Source organism: Lathyrus oleraceus, chromosome 5, assembly GCF_024323335.1.
Source record: "Lathyrus oleraceus cultivar Zhongwan6 chromosome 5, CAAS_Psat_ZW6_1.0, whole genome shotgun sequence".
NCBI classification, from domain to species: domain Eukaryota; kingdom Viridiplantae; phylum Streptophyta; class Magnoliopsida; order Fabales; family Fabaceae; genus Lathyrus; species Lathyrus oleraceus.
In genome coordinates, this window is record NC_066583.1 from 521,256,620 (window position 1) to 521,275,023 (window position 18,404).

Here is an 18,404-nt window from a genome sequence, read left to right on the forward strand (position 1 = left end):
TCAACAGCAAATACATGAGTTGGCCTATCAAGATGCATCACAATCAGATTGGGAACTTTATTCCAGAACTTCACCATAATCATTGAAGCCAACGTTGCAAGAGCATCTGCCATCCGGTTTTCACGAGGAATATGATGAAACTTAACCTTTCTAAAGAAAGTTGGAATCCTCATCGCATAATCTCTATATGGTATCAAACCAAGTAGATTTGTCTCCCATTCACCTTTGATCTGATTAACAACCAAAGTTGAATCTCCGTAGACGTCAAAATATTTTATTCTGAGATCAATGGCCTCTTCAAGCCCCATAATGCAAGCTTCATATTCAGCCATATTGTTTGTATATTTGAAAGTTAATCTAGTTGTAAACGAACAATGAGTGCCTTGAGGAGTAATAATCACTTCCACAATGCCATTGCCATACTAATTAACAGCTCCGTCAAATACCATGCCCCAACGGGAACCAGGCTCTGGCCCTTCTTCAAGCAATGGTTCATCACAATCTTTCATTTTTCAGATACTAGATCTCTTCATCAGGAAAATCATACTGCACTGACTGATAATCTTCAATTGGTTGGTGAGCCAAGTGGTCAGCAAAGATACTACATTTGATAGTTTTTTGAGATCGGTATTCAATATCATACTCAGATAACAACATCTGCCAACGAGCAATTCTCCCAGTTAAAGAAGGCTTCTCAAAAATATACTTGATTGGATCCATTTTGGATATCAACGAAGTAGTATGATTCAACATATACTGTCGCAGACGCTTAGCAACCCAAGCCAATGAGCAACAAGTCTTTTCTAGCATAGAATACCGAGTCTCACAGTCGGTGAATTTCTTATTGAGGTAGTAAATAACATATTCTTTCTTACCAGATTCATCTTGCTGACAAAGAACACAACCCATACTCTCTTTGAGCACAGTCAAATACGTTATCAACGATCTTCCTTCTATAGGTGGAGACAGAACCGGAGACTCAAGCAGATACTCTTTAATACCGTCAAAATCTTTTTGGCAATCTTTGGTCCAATCACAAGACTGATCTTTCCGAAGAAGCTTGAATATAGGCCCACATCTGGTAGTCATATGCGATATAAATCTTGAGATATAATTCAAGCGGCCGAGAAAACCTCTTACTTGCTTCTCAGTTTTGGGCACGGGAATTTCTTTTATTGCTTTGACCTTGGTAGGATCAACTTTAATACCCTTCTCGCTGACAATAAAGCCCAACAAATTACCAGAACGAACACCAAAAGTACATTTATTGGGATTTAAACGGAGTTTGTACTTCCTCAAACGCTGGAAAAACTTCAATAAATGCTCAACATGCTCTTCTTCATCACTTGATTTGGCAATCATATCATCGACATAGACCTCTATCTCTTTATGCATCATACCATGAAAAAGAGTGGCCATAGCTCTCTGGTATGTTGCACCAGCATTCTTTAAACCGAAAGGCATCACTCTATAACATAATGTTCCCCAAGGTGTAATGAATGTGGTCTTCTCTATATCTTCGGGTGCCATCTTGATTTGATTATAACTAGAAAATCCGTCCATAAATGAAAACACTTTGAATTTATATGTATTGTATACCAACATATCAATGTGTGGTAGTGGGAAATCATCTTTCGGACTAGCTTTGTTCAAATCTCTATAATCAACGCACATGCGGACTTTTCCATCCTTCTTCAGAACAGGAACAACATTGGCCACCCATTGCGGATATTCAATAGTAACAAGAAAACCAACATAAATTTGTTTCTGCACTTCCTCTTTGATCTTTACTGCCATATCAGGATGAGTTCTCCTCAACTTCTACTTGACTGGCGGGCATTCTGACTTCAACGGCAATCTATGCTCCACAATCTCATAATCCAAACCAGGCATGTCTTGATAGGACCAAGCAAACACATCTGAATACTCCCGGAGAAGATCAACCAACCCTTTCTTAGCCTTTGGACACAGTTGAGACCCAATCTTGACTTCCTTCACATCATCTTCAGAACCCAAGTTGACTAGCTCAATCTGCTCTTCGAACGGCTGAATGGCTTTTTCTTTATGCTCAAGTAGATGAGATAATTCATCATATACTTCTTCATCAGTCTCTTCCTCAGCCTCAAACACATGGAAATTAAAGTTTGGAGAGGGAGTAGGATCATTGTATTCAATGGGTTTAGGAACCAACCTATATAATGATTTGATATTTTGATTTTAGAGAAGTGAATTGTGACCAAATATTATGCAGATGGACAATTATTATTTATTTATGTTTTTTGTGATTACCATTTTTAGAAAAGTAAAAAGTAAAAATAGAACATCATAGATGTGGATGAATAGAATTGCATTTTATTGATGATAATTGAAATGCCTAACAATGTTCACTTCTCCCTTAGTCATAAGAGAAGGATTTTTCTTAAAATAATGAAAAAATCAATTACTTAGGGCGATGAACAATAACGGGAACATCAACAGCAACCCAATTGTTGCAAGTCTTGCCATGCGCCACAAAGTTGGCACAGTATTCATCTTCATCACCCTCTATTACAGCAGCTGAGTGTTGTTCATTACCATGGATGAACCTGTAGCGGGGTATTTGTTACCATTGGAGATATTGACTAAATCCAAGGTAAACCATACAAGTCGAGTCGCCACCGCACTTCTATTTATCCAAAGGAATGGTTAGAAAGCGAACAAAAACCTAAAAGTTTTAATAAAAACTAGTAAAAGAAACAGAGATCTGGGTAAGGGGGTTGGTTATGCAATGGGAAGGTGTTAGGCACCCAAAACATCCTAGGTACTCCTAGGGAGCCCTTTTCATACTTGTGAACGTTATTGTTTTTTTGTGAAAATTTTATTTGTGCAAACATGATTGAAGAGATGAGAAAAGAATATACAAGTTTATTTACATTTTATGTTTGGATTGATAAACCCATTGCCTACGTACCCTCTTAAAAAAGATTAGGATCAAAACCTCGTAGTTCGGGGTAAAAATCTCAAAATAAATTGGTGAATTGATTGGTCCAAAAGCCTTAATGTCTTTTGTTATCAAAGGAAGAAAACTTCACCTAAAACCACAAGTCCACCATGTGAGGATAGCTTCAACATGCTAGTGAGGGGTTAACCCTATAATAAGCATGGAAGGCTCATTGTCCATCACTAAGGACAAAGGTGAGTATTACATCTACCATAAAGATAACTCAAACCTAATAGCTAAAGGTTATGAAAAGATTTGATTAAGAAGTGGACATTGGAACCACAAAAAGACATTTGAATGGGTTATATTTACCAATTAGAAGCATATACAAAATGGTCAAAGTTGACTTAAAGATTCAATTCAAAATAAGTGTTATGAAAAGAAAGTTTGAAAATCAAAAGCATAAGGCTTAGGTTTCTAATGTTGAAAACAATTGTTAATACCTTGGGATTGGCATTAATTTTGTAAAATAAATAATGTAATCATCTCTGTTTTTTTAATATGTTGGGTTGAAAAAGTTCAACATCTGGACCAACATGTCATGTACGATGTCACGACATCATGCCTGTGACATCGGACATGTGTAGAAAACTGAATTAATTAATTCAGTATATATTTTGGGATTAGTAAGGATATTTGGTGAATATCCTAACTCCCATGTGGAGGTCTTAAAGACTCAATCAGAATATATATAGGCTCCAAATATGGAGATATATATGGAGAGATTTTAAGATTGAAGACCTTGTTTGTAGCAGAAATTTTCTGCTGTATTTGTAACAGCAAAGAAAAAGTGTGCTGCGATTTCTGAAGGCCCAAATCCAGTTGGGTGATTAGGTTATAAATAGCATATTGTAACCTAGTTTTTGTAAGCCTCTTAGAATGAAAAATTAGGGGTGTGTGTGAGGTAAACCTCCCAACTTGTGGGAAGGTTACCATGTGTTTCTCAGTGGTCAAAGCTGAGAGTATTTGTAACTCAAAGCCTGTAGGCAAGAGTGATTATGGTCTTGAATGAAGTTGTGAAGCAAGTTCAAGTTGTTTTAACATTACATTGTATTTGTAGTTATAGGAATGGAAACTAGAGGTTTCTATCTAGGAGTTCCTAGGTATAGATTGCATTGGGTAGGGATTAAGTGAAGAGTTATAAACGGGGGAGTTTAACTTTGAATTAATACTGCTGATAGTGGATCTTCTTCCTGGCTTGGTAGCCTCCAGATGTAGGTCATGTTGGACCGAACTGGGTAAACAATTTTCTGTGTTTGTTTTCCTTCTGCATATTATAATCCTGTCTGCCATAACTCAGGTTGTAATTCATTCTGCTTATCAAGTTAATAACAGACCTGATACATTGCCTTCTGTTTGAATGTCAATCAGAATGTTTTGACATCCATCATTAACAACACATACTGAATAATAGGCATGTTGATCTCAGTTCAGTATTTAGTTAAGTCTGGTCTTCAAGAGGATAACACACCTGGCCAAAGGATCACAGTGAAACTGTCAAACTGGATGTCTTGACAGTTGTACGTGTAGGCTGATACTGAAGTAGAGACTGATTAGTCTTTCACAGTATAGTAAAGTTAGCACAGTCTGTTTTCAGGAACATAACGGAATCAGTATGAGGTATATGTTCTAAATGTCAAACTAAATGTTGTGACATTCACACCTAACAGTTGGTGCTAAATTGTAGGATAATTAGTTTTTTTGTTTCAGTATTTTTCTCAGGCTAATTTAAGGAATCCAACAGCTGAGCTAAAATCCAGGAAAATAACAACTAACCTACAATTAAAGAACCTAACAAATAGCCTATTTGTCAACTCCCTAATGTGTGGAAATTAGGTTACCTTGTTAGACTTTTTGTTTAGGAAACACGAGTACTAAGCCAGCAAATTGGAATACAGTAACAGGTGATGTGCAAATCAATATTGATATATCATGCTGATAACTGTCCAAACACAATAGATGTAAGTGTGGTGTTTGATCTCTGCTATGTCTTTGTACAAGAAGGACAGAACTAGGTGTTCTTCCATTCCAAGGTAATACAGTAGCAGATGTCGTGACTACTGTGAAATCGTGCTTGAGTACAGAGTTTTAATTTGTATAACTGTCTTGCTATATTAGTTACAATGTTGGATCAGATGTCATTACTTGGAGTAGAACATCTGAATTCTGACTACGCCAGAATTTCAATTGGTATCAAAGCACGCATCCTGTCTGTTTCTGGATGAGATCCATGGGTGATACTTTATGGTATCTTGCAAGGAGTTATGTTAGCACTGATGCTGGAACTTGTGAAAGGTTCTGTAATTTCCCTGAATGGTCCCTTGAAGTAGGTGGATGGACTGTTCATGACGGGAATGGTGTGTACCTGTCTCTGGAGGTTGGCAATTGGCCTTTGTGTGGGACAATTGTGTCAGTATTGAATCACATTCAAACTTGGTATGGTCTTGGAGGCTGATCTGGTGAAGTGTGTGTTCATAGGTTGAGTTATATTATGATTTCCGCTGCATAATACCTGGCCAAACTCAAACTCTGATGTAGTTTCCCCTCATGTGGATGAAAGGCTGCTGTATTCAAGATTTCATCATAATCTATTGAAGATGTCAAAGATACTCGAGTCTCCTCAAGACCACTCATCGTGACGCTCTCACTTCAGGATGGTAAGAATCAACTGATCACTGATTCTTTTACTCTTTTGGGTAATGTATATGAAGACCTTGAAGAATTTCAAGGAAAGTTTATTCCAAGGAGGTGGAACTAATGTTCTATGTGATGTTAGAACATGTTGTTCAACACGTATGCAGCTACTAGTTGAAGAGAAGATGTTTTTAGGTGTCAGACAAAGGGAGACCTTGTTTGGAACCTACTCCTAACCTGGAAGAGGAGACATTTGTGTGTGCTAAGTTGACAAGGGTAGAGTCAACTGTGTGTATGCTCAAGAAGGTCACATGTAGAGGTCTAGTCTCTAGAAGTGGAGTTGGTTGAGATGTGACATTGTGCAATTTCCTGCTGCTTGTCCTACTCCTGTAGATTGATCAGGGCTGGATAGCTGTCCTCTGAAGTACTAGGGTGTGTTGGAAGACAAGTCCTCTGGATGTTAGAATTCAATAATGGGGTAACCTGATTTCTATTTCATTTAAGAGGATTGGAACCATGAGTCTTGTTATTCAAACACCTCGCTCAAAAGTGGCAGTTCTTTCAAGAAGTGAGAATATGAAGATTCAGAGGTTGGTTGAGGTAGTATGCTCTGGCAATGCATATCTACTATTGACTGGTGCTGTTTGTCTCACTAGTACTTATAGTCAGCTGGAGTCTGATTGGTGTGATTGGAGTATGCATAGGTATAACTCATAGAGTTAGTTGCCACTGGTAGGGATAGTGTATGTCATGTTGAGACACTTGTGTACAATGCATGGATATTGGTGTGGAGTTTCCATGATTGGTAATTTGGGGGGGAGTTTTGGTTAACCTCCTCACGGTTGGTCAGCCTAGGGTCTGGTTGGCTGTTGACCAGTGTCACATGGGTTCTGGTTGTTGTGTGACACATCTGCAAGGAAGGATTCATCTCTCTCATTCCTAAGGGTGAATCTAATCTGGAAAGATTCTCAAATCTGTTGAGGTGCTTGTAAGCAGAAGATGCTGACACAAGAAGAGTATTTTCAAAATATTCTTTTGATGGAAGTATCTGAAAGGATAATTGGGAAAGGATTTAAGATCAATGTCTACTTGTGCCAAGTACAAGTATTTAATTGATTATCCTTGGAGCTCAAGAGAACTGATGTTCTTAAAGATGTTGGAACATCTCTTCTTCAAGACCCTGTGCAGAACCATAGGAAGGATAGTACATTGGTTTATGGTCTATCTCTTTGGTGGCAGCAAAAGCATATGATCTCTGAAAAGGTTTCCTGGCAAGAAACATGTTCAGCCTTGGTGTGTACAAGAAGAAGAGGACATCATAGTCTTGATGGTGGTTACTTGGATCAGTTTATTTCTGATCTAGGTAAGGAGGTGCATTGGCTAATGCACACTGTGGAGTTAAGAACAAGTGGCAGCATTCTTGACATCATGGAAACAACCTTGCTTTAGGAAGTGGAATCCTTGGTATAGCTGAAGGGTTAGTTTCTAACTGGTCCTTCTGAAGACTCATGCATCAGAGTGTCTGATGTCTTTGGAGAAGAAGCAGGGATTCATCAAGGTGTGAGCTTGGATGACTTAACTGCAAACCTGCAGGATGGAGGTTGTTTACTCAAACTTGGTTCCACAATCAAGTCTATGAGAGCATTGAACTCTTGTTCTGTGAAGGGAGGAAGTTCTTTCAAGTGACAGAAGAAGGAGCTGAATTTAACAGCTAGATGTCAAAGCACAATGTTGTGACATTTGGTTCAACATCAGAATCTTAGTTGGTGAAGTGGCACATTAACTTAAGATAGAAGGATCTACAGAGGTGTAGATTGGGTACTTCAAAAGGATTGTTCTCATTGCAGTACTTTGAAGTTGCTTGATGGAGAAGATGCTACATGTCTTAGAGAATCTAAGTTTTGTTTAACATGCAGCTTGAAGTTCAAGTCTCACTTGGAAGGTCAGAATATCTTTGGGAGAAGTCTGATAAACTTGGAGAGGTCAAAAGGTGGCATTTGACTTGTTCATATGAGGATTCATGAAGGAGGTAATCAACCAGTGGCATTTGGTCTATCTCAGAAGTGAGTTCGAAGGATCAAGATAATCAACATATGGCAGCTGATTATTCTTGAGGAAAGTCTGAGACAAATTACTTTTGAGCAGAAAAGTAGTAAGTTGAAGACAAAAGGAGATGTTTTTCTATTCATCTCTTGGAGCTTGTGGTAGGAGTTCTAAGCTGTCTATGGAAGTTTATCTCTTGTAATGGGATGAGAATGTATATGTCCCAATTTGTGTCTGGTTTCTTTTGGATTAAGCTGGTGACTCAGTGATATCTGAAGATTATCAGATGGTGTTCCTTGTTATGTTGTGAGGATGTCCTAACTAATGTTAGAACATTTTGTGAAGTGGTTTTCTGTTCTGGTTAAAAGAGAGATTGACACAGAGTGTGGATGTGTTCAGCCAAGAGGGTTGAACAGAGGGTGTGCTCTTGAAGACATGAAGATGCGTCTTATGTTTTCCATTCATCAAGTAGTCTGGGTTCTCTTTGAATCAGGAAGTATGTGAAGGTCCAACCTTGGGGTGTTGGATATGGTCATGTGTGATCTCCAAGTTTCAAGAGGAGAGTTGGTTGTTCATGACAGGGGGAGTTCTGTCTTTGTGCTGCAAGTAACCATCAAGCTTGTGGTCTATGTGTTCTCAGCTAACTGGGTATGGCACCTTGTTAGTTATCAGGATGATGTGGTGTATGTCAAGGCTGAGTGAGCAGAAGAATGTCTGACCGGATGTCATGACATTGCCTTGGACAATGCTGTTATTTCCTTCTGAACATTAAAGTTATGAGGAATTATGGATGTGGTGTGTCTAATTATGATAAATTAGAATAAGCCTGATTGTTACAGTTGTGTGGTACAGGGGGAGTAACCATCTACTGGTGTTTGTGATTTTGGCTTTAGTGGTGCCAGATGTCAAGTTTCTACTAGAGGTACGAAAGTGGTCTTAGGAAATGTTGAGAGGAAGAATACTTGAAGAATGCAGGAAAAAGCCACGTTGAATGTTAAGACATCACGTGCAACGTGACTGACTGCATATAGGGAATAGTCTCCATGCACTGGAACTGCTGTTTTGGAAAAGAAATAGTCAAGAGCTATAAAAGGTATTCAAAGATAGTCTGAGATTTTATTGGTGATTCTATGACTGTTTCTTAGCAAATATTAATGAATCTTGAACAAGCATTTATTCCTACCGTTAATTCCTAAGCATGGGCTGGACTATTTAAAGGATGTAATAACCCTCTTCTTCTCACAAGAGAAACACTCCATTCCCTCTAAATCATGGGGTATGTTAAGGTTTGGGCAAACAGCGCCTGGATCTGGTTTTATGAGGGGTTCCTTTACAAATGTTTAGCTAAAAAGGGGGAGAGAAATATAGTCCTGAGAATGTACCATAAGCAAGTAAAATATGGTAGCAAGCAGAAGTTGGCTTCAGGCACAGAAGTCACTAACTGGGCATATCACTTGTGTCTTGTGATCTGAGTTAAGAAGACAGTTGTGTCGTGTGATCTGAGTTACATTGTCTATGTACTCAGCATTACATATTCTTCAGGAAGCCCTCCTGCTGAGGGGAAGGGCTGTGATGCAGCTGCGCCATGTACCTCTACTTCCTCATGTACACCAACTTTGGTGTTTGTGGTGGTGGAGATAATGACAAAGGCTTATTTGTTTTAGCTAAAATTTGCTTATTTGTTTAAGAAAGAAAAAAAATATGTTGCAGAGTGCTTAAGGTATTTAGACAGTATTTTCATCAGAGTTATTAATGACTTCTCCCCCTTTTTGTCAGAATCAAAAAGACATAGTAGAAATAAAATTCAAGAGAAAAACATTGTATACATAGAAAAAGCAACAGAGGAAAAAGGAACAAGTAAACATCAGAAACATAGAAAGCAAAACAACAAAATCCTAAGTGCCTAAGGGTTGGGAGGCGGAGGCATTCTCTGAAGCAATAGAGCCAGCATGTTCTGAATGTTGTCGTTGACAGAGTCTTGTTTATCCATTCTGGCACGAAGTTCCTTCTGATCTTTCTTCAGTTCTTCCAGCGTCTGGATAACCATAGGAACAACAGATGAGGACTCCCCCTGAGTCAGAGCCTGTTGTGCTTCAGCAGCGGCCTTTGCTTCAGCTTCAGCAGCAGCTTGTGCCTCAGCTTCGGCAGCAGCAGCAGCATCAGCCAGAGCTTTAGCTTCAGCTTCCTTTACCCTTAGAATTTCAGCTTCCCGTGCTCTTTCTTCCTCCAGCCTTCTAGCTTCTTCTTCAGCTTCCTTTGCCAATCTCTCTTCCTCTAGCCTTCTAGCTTCAGCTTCTCTTGCTAGTCTTTCCTGGAGTCTTGCCTCAGCATCTCTGATAAAGTCGTTTCTGACTTGTTCAGAGATGTGCTTCAGTTTAAAAGCCTCAGAGGTCATCCAGCCAATGACTCTGTTCCAGTGTGTCCTTACAGAGTCAGGATCATCACTGACTTCAGAGTTAATGGTCAGAGACTTGACCTTTTATACTGAAGCCCCTGCGAACAGCATTATGGCTTCCTCAAGGGTAGGTATAGAAATAGAAAGGTCAGGTTCAGAGGTATGAGGTGGAGAGGTTGAAGGGTTGAGGTTGAGTGTTAGAGGTTCAGGTTCTGCTTTAGTTTGAGGTTCAGATCTTTGGGGTGAAACGTAAAGAGGGTTTAAGTCTAATGGTAGAGGTTCAGTTTCAGCTTCAGGTGCAGGTTCAGCGGAGGTGTTTGGAGGGGTGATATCAGAGGTGTGGAGGTCAGAGGGTTGAGTTTCAGAAGGTTGGTCTTCAGAAGTAATGTTGGTTGTTTGTTCTGGGGGAGGTGAAGTTGCTTCAGATTGTGTTGGTTGTTGTGAAGCAAGGTTTTGAGCCTGAATTTGGGCTAAGGTTGGGGAGTCAGGGTATGGGGGTGATTCTGGGGCTGAAGATGAAGAGGAACTGGTTTGGTTCAGTTCTTCAGCTTCAGATAAAGGTAGTGTTGTATGGGCAAGATTAAATTTTGGTCGAGGTAGTGAGGTTCTGGTTGTAGAAGGTAGGGTTTCAGAGGTTGTGTATATGGGTGGTGTTAGGAGAGGATTAGAAGAAGCCATAATTTGTTCAGAGGGAATAGAGGTAGTAGACGTACCAGTAGTTTCTTGCAGAGGCGCTGGAGATCTTACTTCAGAGGTTTCTCCTATCCTTGCTCTCTTTGCCTTTGAAAATTTATTCTTAGAGGGACCTCTTTTGAATCTGACAAAGTCTTCTTCTGATTCTAGACAATCGTCCAATCTGAAGTCAGAGATATCAACTCCTTCATCCTTCAGACGCTGCATGTAGAGGAGGATTGCATCTACAGGTTCATTCTTGAAGAACCTTGCAAGACCATGGGGCAGCTTCCTCTGATCTTTCAAGGCATCCCAGGAGGTATCCATAGTGGGTCTGACTTGAATCTTCTTCAGAATTCCCATACTCTTGAGATTTCTGGCGTTCAGAGGCTTTCCAGTATCTATCGCCAGATCTTGCATCAGCCTGTTCTTCTCCAGATGATCTACCAACCCGTTCTCAATGAAAACATCAGATATAAGCCTTCCCAGAGGGATGTAGGATCTGGGTTTCATGTTGTTTCTTGTCTCCCTTACAGAGTCTCTGAGATATCTGAAGAGAAGTGCAGGAAGGCAGAGCTTCACACCCTTGTGAATGCAATAAAGAATGCACTTCTGATCTGCATTGATGTAGTCAGAGGAGTTTGATGTTGGGCGATGATGAATGGTTCCCAGAATGATCTTGAGCCATACTCTGAGGTTCTGATGAAGCTCTTTGTTCTTTGAAGGATTTCCTTCAGTGTTATGTTTGAAGATGGTTGGATTGATTACTTCAGCAATGCGCTTTGACCTAGGGTTGATGTTGTAAATCCTTTTTCCTCCAGTTTTCTCCATGTTTAGTAAAGAAGCAATTGACTTTTCAGTAATCACTATCTTTACCCCTAATACGAAGGAGACGATGAAGTGGTCATCAGCATCAGCAAATCTCCAGAATTCTTTGATGAGATTTGGGTAAACAGGGCCATAAAGCCTTTGGAAGTAGTTTTCCCACCCTTGTATACGGAGTTCTTCAGTAAGATCTACTCCATTTCTCCTCATGTTGTCGAAGTCCACAAGTGTTTCACATAACACATCCAGTCCCTCAAAGGGAGTTGCTAGGTTAATGTGAGGTTGACAATCAAGAATATGGGGTTCCTTGTACACCGGAGTAATGGAAACGCCTGTAACAGTTGGAGTTGGAATGCTTGAACTTTGGGCAGTGGTGTTGGATTCCATTTGCTGAGAAAAGTTGAAAACTTGTTGTTGTTGAGCATCCATAGTTGATGAAGAAGAAGGTGAAGATGAAGTGTTTGCAAAAATGCTTCAGAGAGGGTTTGGGAGTGAGTGAGAGTGAAATGTGAGAAAAAGTGTTTAAATACTCTAAACGAAAACACATGCAAAACGACACACTATTCAGCGTTAGCACAAAGCACAAGTTAGCACGCTTGGGGAAAAAAATGATTAAGGCTCATTAATGAATGTCTAATCCCAACAGTATGCACACTGCTCGAGGAGATCTTAAACGTTTTTCTTCTGGACAGCTGTCTAGAAGTTCTAGGGTTAGACGCTAAGTGCTCCACGTGTTGATGTATCTGATCTTCAGGAATACCAAAGGATTGGTTCCTGGAGATTTCTAACTCAGATATCTTCTTAACTGGTAGAAGTATCAGAGTCAGAGGCAGAAGCACATTTGTTTATGTCAGAGTCTCATTTTACATCTTCAGAGCCACACTTCATTCAGGGCAATTTCGAATGTTCAGATTTTCTAAGATAAAAAGAAATCTATCTTCAGCTAGAGGCTTAGTAAAGATATCTGCCCATTGATGATCTGTATCAATGAACTTCAATGTTACTATTCCTTTCTGAACATAGTCTCTGATAAAATGATGTTTTATTTTAATGTGTTTAGCTCTGGAATGTAGAATGGGATTCTTACTTAGACAAATGGCAGCAGTATTATCACAGAAGATAGGAATGTTACTCTCAAAGATTTGCAGATCTTCTAACTGGTGCTTCATCCAGAGCATCTGAGTTGTGCACAGTGATGCTGAGATATATTCTGCTTCTGCAGTTGATAGAGCGATAGTTGACTGTCTTTTGCTAGCCCAGGATATCAGATTGTTTCCCAGAAGCTGGCAATTTCCAGATGTGCTTTTTCGTTCTAGTCTATCTCCTGCATAATCTGCATCACAGTAACCCGAAAGTCTATACTCTGATGTTTTCTTATACATCAGGCCCAGGTTAGGAGTTCCTTTCAGATACTTAAGAATTCTCTTAACTGCTGTTAAATGAGATTCTCTAGGATCTGATTGGAATCTAGCACAGAGACAGACACTAAAGAGAATATCAGGACGAGTAGCAGTCAGATAGAGAAGAGAGCCTATCATACCTCGATAGAGCTTCTGACAAACCTTTGTGCTTACTTCTTCCTTTTCAAGAATGCATGTTGGATGCATTGGAGTTTTTGCAGAGTTGCAGTCAGCCATGTCAAATTTCTTCAGAACATCTTTAATATATTTGCTTTGATGAACATATGTAACTTCTGAAGTTTGGTTAATTTGAATTCCCAGAAAGAACTTTAGTTCTTGCATTAAGCTCATTTCAAATTCTGCCTGCATTAACTTAGAGAATTCTTGACAAACAGAGGCGTTAACTGAACCAAAAATAATATCATCAACGTATATCTGGCATATCATGAGATCATTGTTAAGGTTCTTACAGAAGAGTGTGGAGTCAACTTTCCCTCTGATAAAATTGTGTTCCAGAAGAAAATTGCTTAAACATTCATACCAAGCTCTGGGAGCTTGTTTAAGTCCATATAAAGATTTTTTAAGTTTAAAAACATGTTCTGGAAAATTTGGATTTTCAAAACCTGGAGGTTGGTTGACATACACTTCTTCTGATATATAACCATTAAGGAATGCACTCTTGACATCCATTTGATATAATTTAATAGAATGGTTAATAGCAAAAGATACAAGAAGACGAATAGATTCTAACCTTGCGACTGGAGCAAAAGTTTCATTATAATCAATACCTTCTTGTTGACTATAACCTTGAGCTACCAGTCGAGCTTTGTTTCTGACGACTTCTCCTTTCTCATTCAGCTTCTTTCTGAATACCCATCTGGTTCCAATAACATGAGTGCCTCTGGGCTTTGGAACAAGATCCCAGACATCATTCTTTGTGAATTGATCTAATTCTTCTTGCATGGCTGAAACCCAGTCGTTATCTTGAAGTGCTTCATCACAGGACGTAGGCTCAATCAGAGACACTAGTCCCAGAGGAGTATCTTCAGAGGTCCTGAAGGTAGATCTGGTTCTAACCGGTTCGTCCTTGTTTCCCAGAATCAAATCTTCAGATACGTTGATACGACTTTTAACTTTCTTTGGGGTTTCTGGGGATTTAATTTCTTCAGAGTTCTGAGTGACAGTTGCTTCTGGAGCTTTATCAGAACCTGCAAGGGTGATTTCTAGATCTGCAAAATCTTCAACTAGCTTTGACTTTTCAGGGTCAAGCTTATCATCAAATCTGACATGAATTGATTCTTCCACAATTTTGGTTTCTGTGTTGTATACTCTGTAGCCTTTAGAGCGTTCTGAGTATCCTAACATAATACCTTTCTGTGCTTTGGAATCGAACTTGTTCAGATGTTCTTTAGTGTTTAAGATAAAGCAAGAACATCCAAAAGGATGAAAATATGAAATGTTTGGTTTTCTTCCTTTACACAGTTCATAGGGAGTCTTTTCCAGAATAGGTCTTATAGAGATTCTATTCTGAATGTAACATGTTGTATTTACAGCTTCTGCCCAAAAGTGCTTTGCCACATTAGATTCATTGATCATGGTTCTGGCCATCTCTTGGAGTGTCCTATTCTTCCTCTCTACAACTCCATTTTGTTGTGGAGTTCTAGGGCAGGAGAAATCATGGGATATTCCATTAGAGTCAAATAATTCCTCAAAATCTTTGTTTTCAAATTCTCCACCATGATCACTTCTGACTCTAATAATTTTAGAGTCAAATTCTTTTTGCACTTTGGAGCAGAAACTAGTGAATACAGAGTGAGACTCACTCTTGTGCTTTAGGAATTTCACCCATGTCCAGCGACTGTAATCATCAACAATGACTAGTCCATACTTCTTTCCATTGACTGATGTTGTTTTCACAGGACCAAATAAGTCAATATGGAGAAGTTCTAGAGGCTTAGAGGTAGAAACAACATTTTTCTTTTTAAAGGATGTTTTTGAAAATTTTCCTTTCTGACATGCTTCACACAGAGCATCTGAAGAAAACTTCAGTTTAGGTAGGCCTCTGACTAACTCGAGTTTATTTAGCTGAGAAATTTTCCTCATGCTAACGTGGCCCAAGCGTCTATGCCTTACCCATTGCTCTTCGTGAACAGTCATCAGACATTTAACATTTTGTTCTTTTAAATCAGAAAGATTAATTTTATAAATGTTGTTTTTCCTCTTGCCTGTGAAAAGGACAGAGTCATTGTTCTGATTAATGGCTTTACATGTTTTTTGATTAAAGATTACATCATAACCGTTATCACTTAATTGACTTATGGATAACAAGTTATGCATTAATCCTTCTACGTAAAGAACATCAGATATAGAGGGAAGAGTACCATTACCAATAGTTCCGGAGCCTCTGATCCTTCCTTTCTGATCTCCTCCAAAGCCTACAAATCCAGCATCTTTAAGTTCCAGACTTTGGAACATAGACTTTCTTCCCGTCATGTGTCGCGAGCATCCAGAGTCCAGGTACCATGACTGGTGTCTGAACTTTGCTGCATAGGATATCTCTTCAGATTCTTCATCTGAGCTGCTCCTGGATGTGGTAGCCATAAGTGCCACGTTGGCCTTTTCATCAGAGTCAGATTCTGATGACTCAGATTCACTATCATCCCAGGTAGCCATTAATCCTTTCTTTGTCCTGAAGGTATTTTTCTTGAAACTTTCTTTTCTAGAATTGTCTTTCTTTAGCTTGGGGCATTCATTTCTGTAGTGACCTGTTTCTTTACATTCATAGCAAGTAATATCTTTGTTAGTTTTACCTTTTGAGGTTGATTCTGATCGATCCCCTCTGGGTCTTGGTCTTCTGAAGTTGTTGTTCCTCTTTTTCCAGAGTTGTTTAACTCTTCTAGTCAGGAGGGACAATTCTTCTTCATCATCAGAATCTTCTAGTTCAGAGTCATCAGTATCTTCAGTTTCTGCCTGGAGAGCTTTGGTTCTGTCAGGTTTGCGTCTTTCATATCTGGACTTTAATGCTATGGACTTGTTCCTTTTCTGAGGCTCATCTTCCTCTAGTTCTATCTCATGACTTCTGAGGGAGCTAACAAGTTCTTCAAGACTGATATTGTTCAGATCCTTTGACAGCTTCAGAGCGGTAACCATGGGTCTCCATTTCTTTGGCAGACTTCTGACTATCTTTTTGACGTGGTCTGCAATTGTGTATCCTTTGTCTAGAACTTTGAGACCTGCAATCAGAGTTTGGAATCTAGAGAACATTGCCTATATGGCTTCATCATCTTCCATTTTGAAAGCTTCATATTTCTGAATAAGCGCCAGAGCCTTTGTCTCTTTGACCTGAGAGTTTCCTTCATGAGTCATCCTTAGAGAGTCAAGTATGTCTTTGGTTGTTTCTCTGTTGGTGATCTTTTCATACTCGTTATAAGATATAGCATTGAGGAGTATGGTTCTGGCCTTGTGATGATTCTTGAAAACTCGCTTCTGATCATCTGACATCTTACTTCTGGGAACTTCAGCTCCATCCTCTGTGACAGGAGGTTTGTATCCATCTGTGACAATGTCCCAGAGATCAGCATCATAGCCTAGAAAGAAACTTTCGATTCTATCTTTCCAGTAATCGAATTTCTCTCCATCAAAGACAGGAGGCTTAGCATTGTAACTATCCTTTTCATTTGTGTGGGCCATAGTTTTTCTCGTTCTGGATCTCTCTACACTGTTAAGTGTTTGATTAGAAAATCAATAACAGAGCCGAAGCTCTGATACCAATTGAAGGTGAGAAAAACAAGAAAGGGGGGGTTTGAATTGTTTTGAAAATAAGCGCTTTTTCAAAATGAAAATCACACAAGGATTTTTATACTGGTTCGCTTATAACACAAAGTTACTCCAGTCCACCCGGCCAAGGTGATTTCGCCTTCAACAAGGACTTAATCCACTAATCTTGAAAGATTGAATACAAACAACGTCTAAGAGAAAGATCTCTTAGTCCTCTCAAGTATACAGACTACACAGAGTCACTTGAGGAAATACAACAAAGATAAATGCTTATGTAATCTAGAGTGCTTCTAAGATAAGCAAATATTACAACAGTAAGAACAAAGTGTTTTATGTTTCAAGCAAACGCTTTGTGAAATGTTGAGAGAGATGAAGATTGTTTTTGTATGCTTGCTTTCTCTAACCTCTCAAAGTTGATGTTTCAGTAAGATCTTGTGATGTTTTACTTGTGTCGCTCAATGTTGATTTGCAGTCCTTTATTTAGAAGAGAAAGATCCGTTGAAAAATCATAGCAGGTAATGACTCTTGAATAATAATTAGTACCATAACTTATGTTGCTTGTTGCCAAAGCAACTTTCTCTTCTTGAATGACTACTTTCCAAAAGTAGTTCCTTATCATTTGAAATTGGAGTTAACGTCTCTTTCTGTTTTAGAAAATCCATTTCCATAACTTTACTTGTAATTAACGTTACTCTTCCTTATTTAGCAATTCCATAATCAGAGTCTTCGTGTTTCTGGAGATCTTGGAATCTTGCTATCTAACTTCAGATGTTGATCTCTTTTGAGTTCTGATGGTTACTTCAGATGTTGATCTCTTTTGAGTTCTGATGGTTACTTCAGATAGCGCTGAGAACTCTGGAGTTTGACATACGTTGTTCAGAGTCAGAACTTCTAGAGCGTACTTCTTGTTCAGATGCTTCTGATACTTTGTTGTTTTGCTCAGAGTTAGACTTTCTTGAACGTGTTTCTACTTCAGATGCTTCTGGTCTTCTGATAATTTGTATCTGATATGATTCTGTATCTGATGAATTCTTCCTTCTTTCCTTAGAACCCTGCACACTTAGAAACTTTTCGTTAGGGTGCCATTTTTGGTTTCATCCTTTGTTATCATCAAAATCATGGAATCTGTTGTAGAACAATTTTTGTTCTTACATCACAGTCTTTTGAGACCCATCGAAAGCTTTCACAACTACCCCACTCTGCCTCATGGGAGGCCCTTGATAAGACAGTTTTGAGAGAGTGGATTTTGGCAATACATTCAGGGATGACCCAGTGTCCACCAGCACATTGGACATGGCGTCGTCTTTACAATTCATGGATATGTGTAATGCCAAGTTGTGGGCTCTTCCCTCCTCAGGGAGATCAGAGTCACAAAAACTCAAATTGTTACAAGCAGTAATGTTTGCAACAATGCTATCAAACTGTTCTATAGTGACATCGTGATCTACATATGCCACATCCAAAACTTTCTGCAGAGCCTCTCTATGTGGCTCCGAATTCAGGAGCAATGATAACACGGATATCTTGGATGGCGTTTGTAGAAGCTGGTCTACAACATTGTACTCACTCTTCTTGATGAGCCTCAGCATCTCATCACAGTCTTCTTTCTCATTGCCACTAGGGCTAACAGAAGTAGGAGTTTTCAGTATAGAGGAGGGCTTAACAGCAAGTGCCGGAT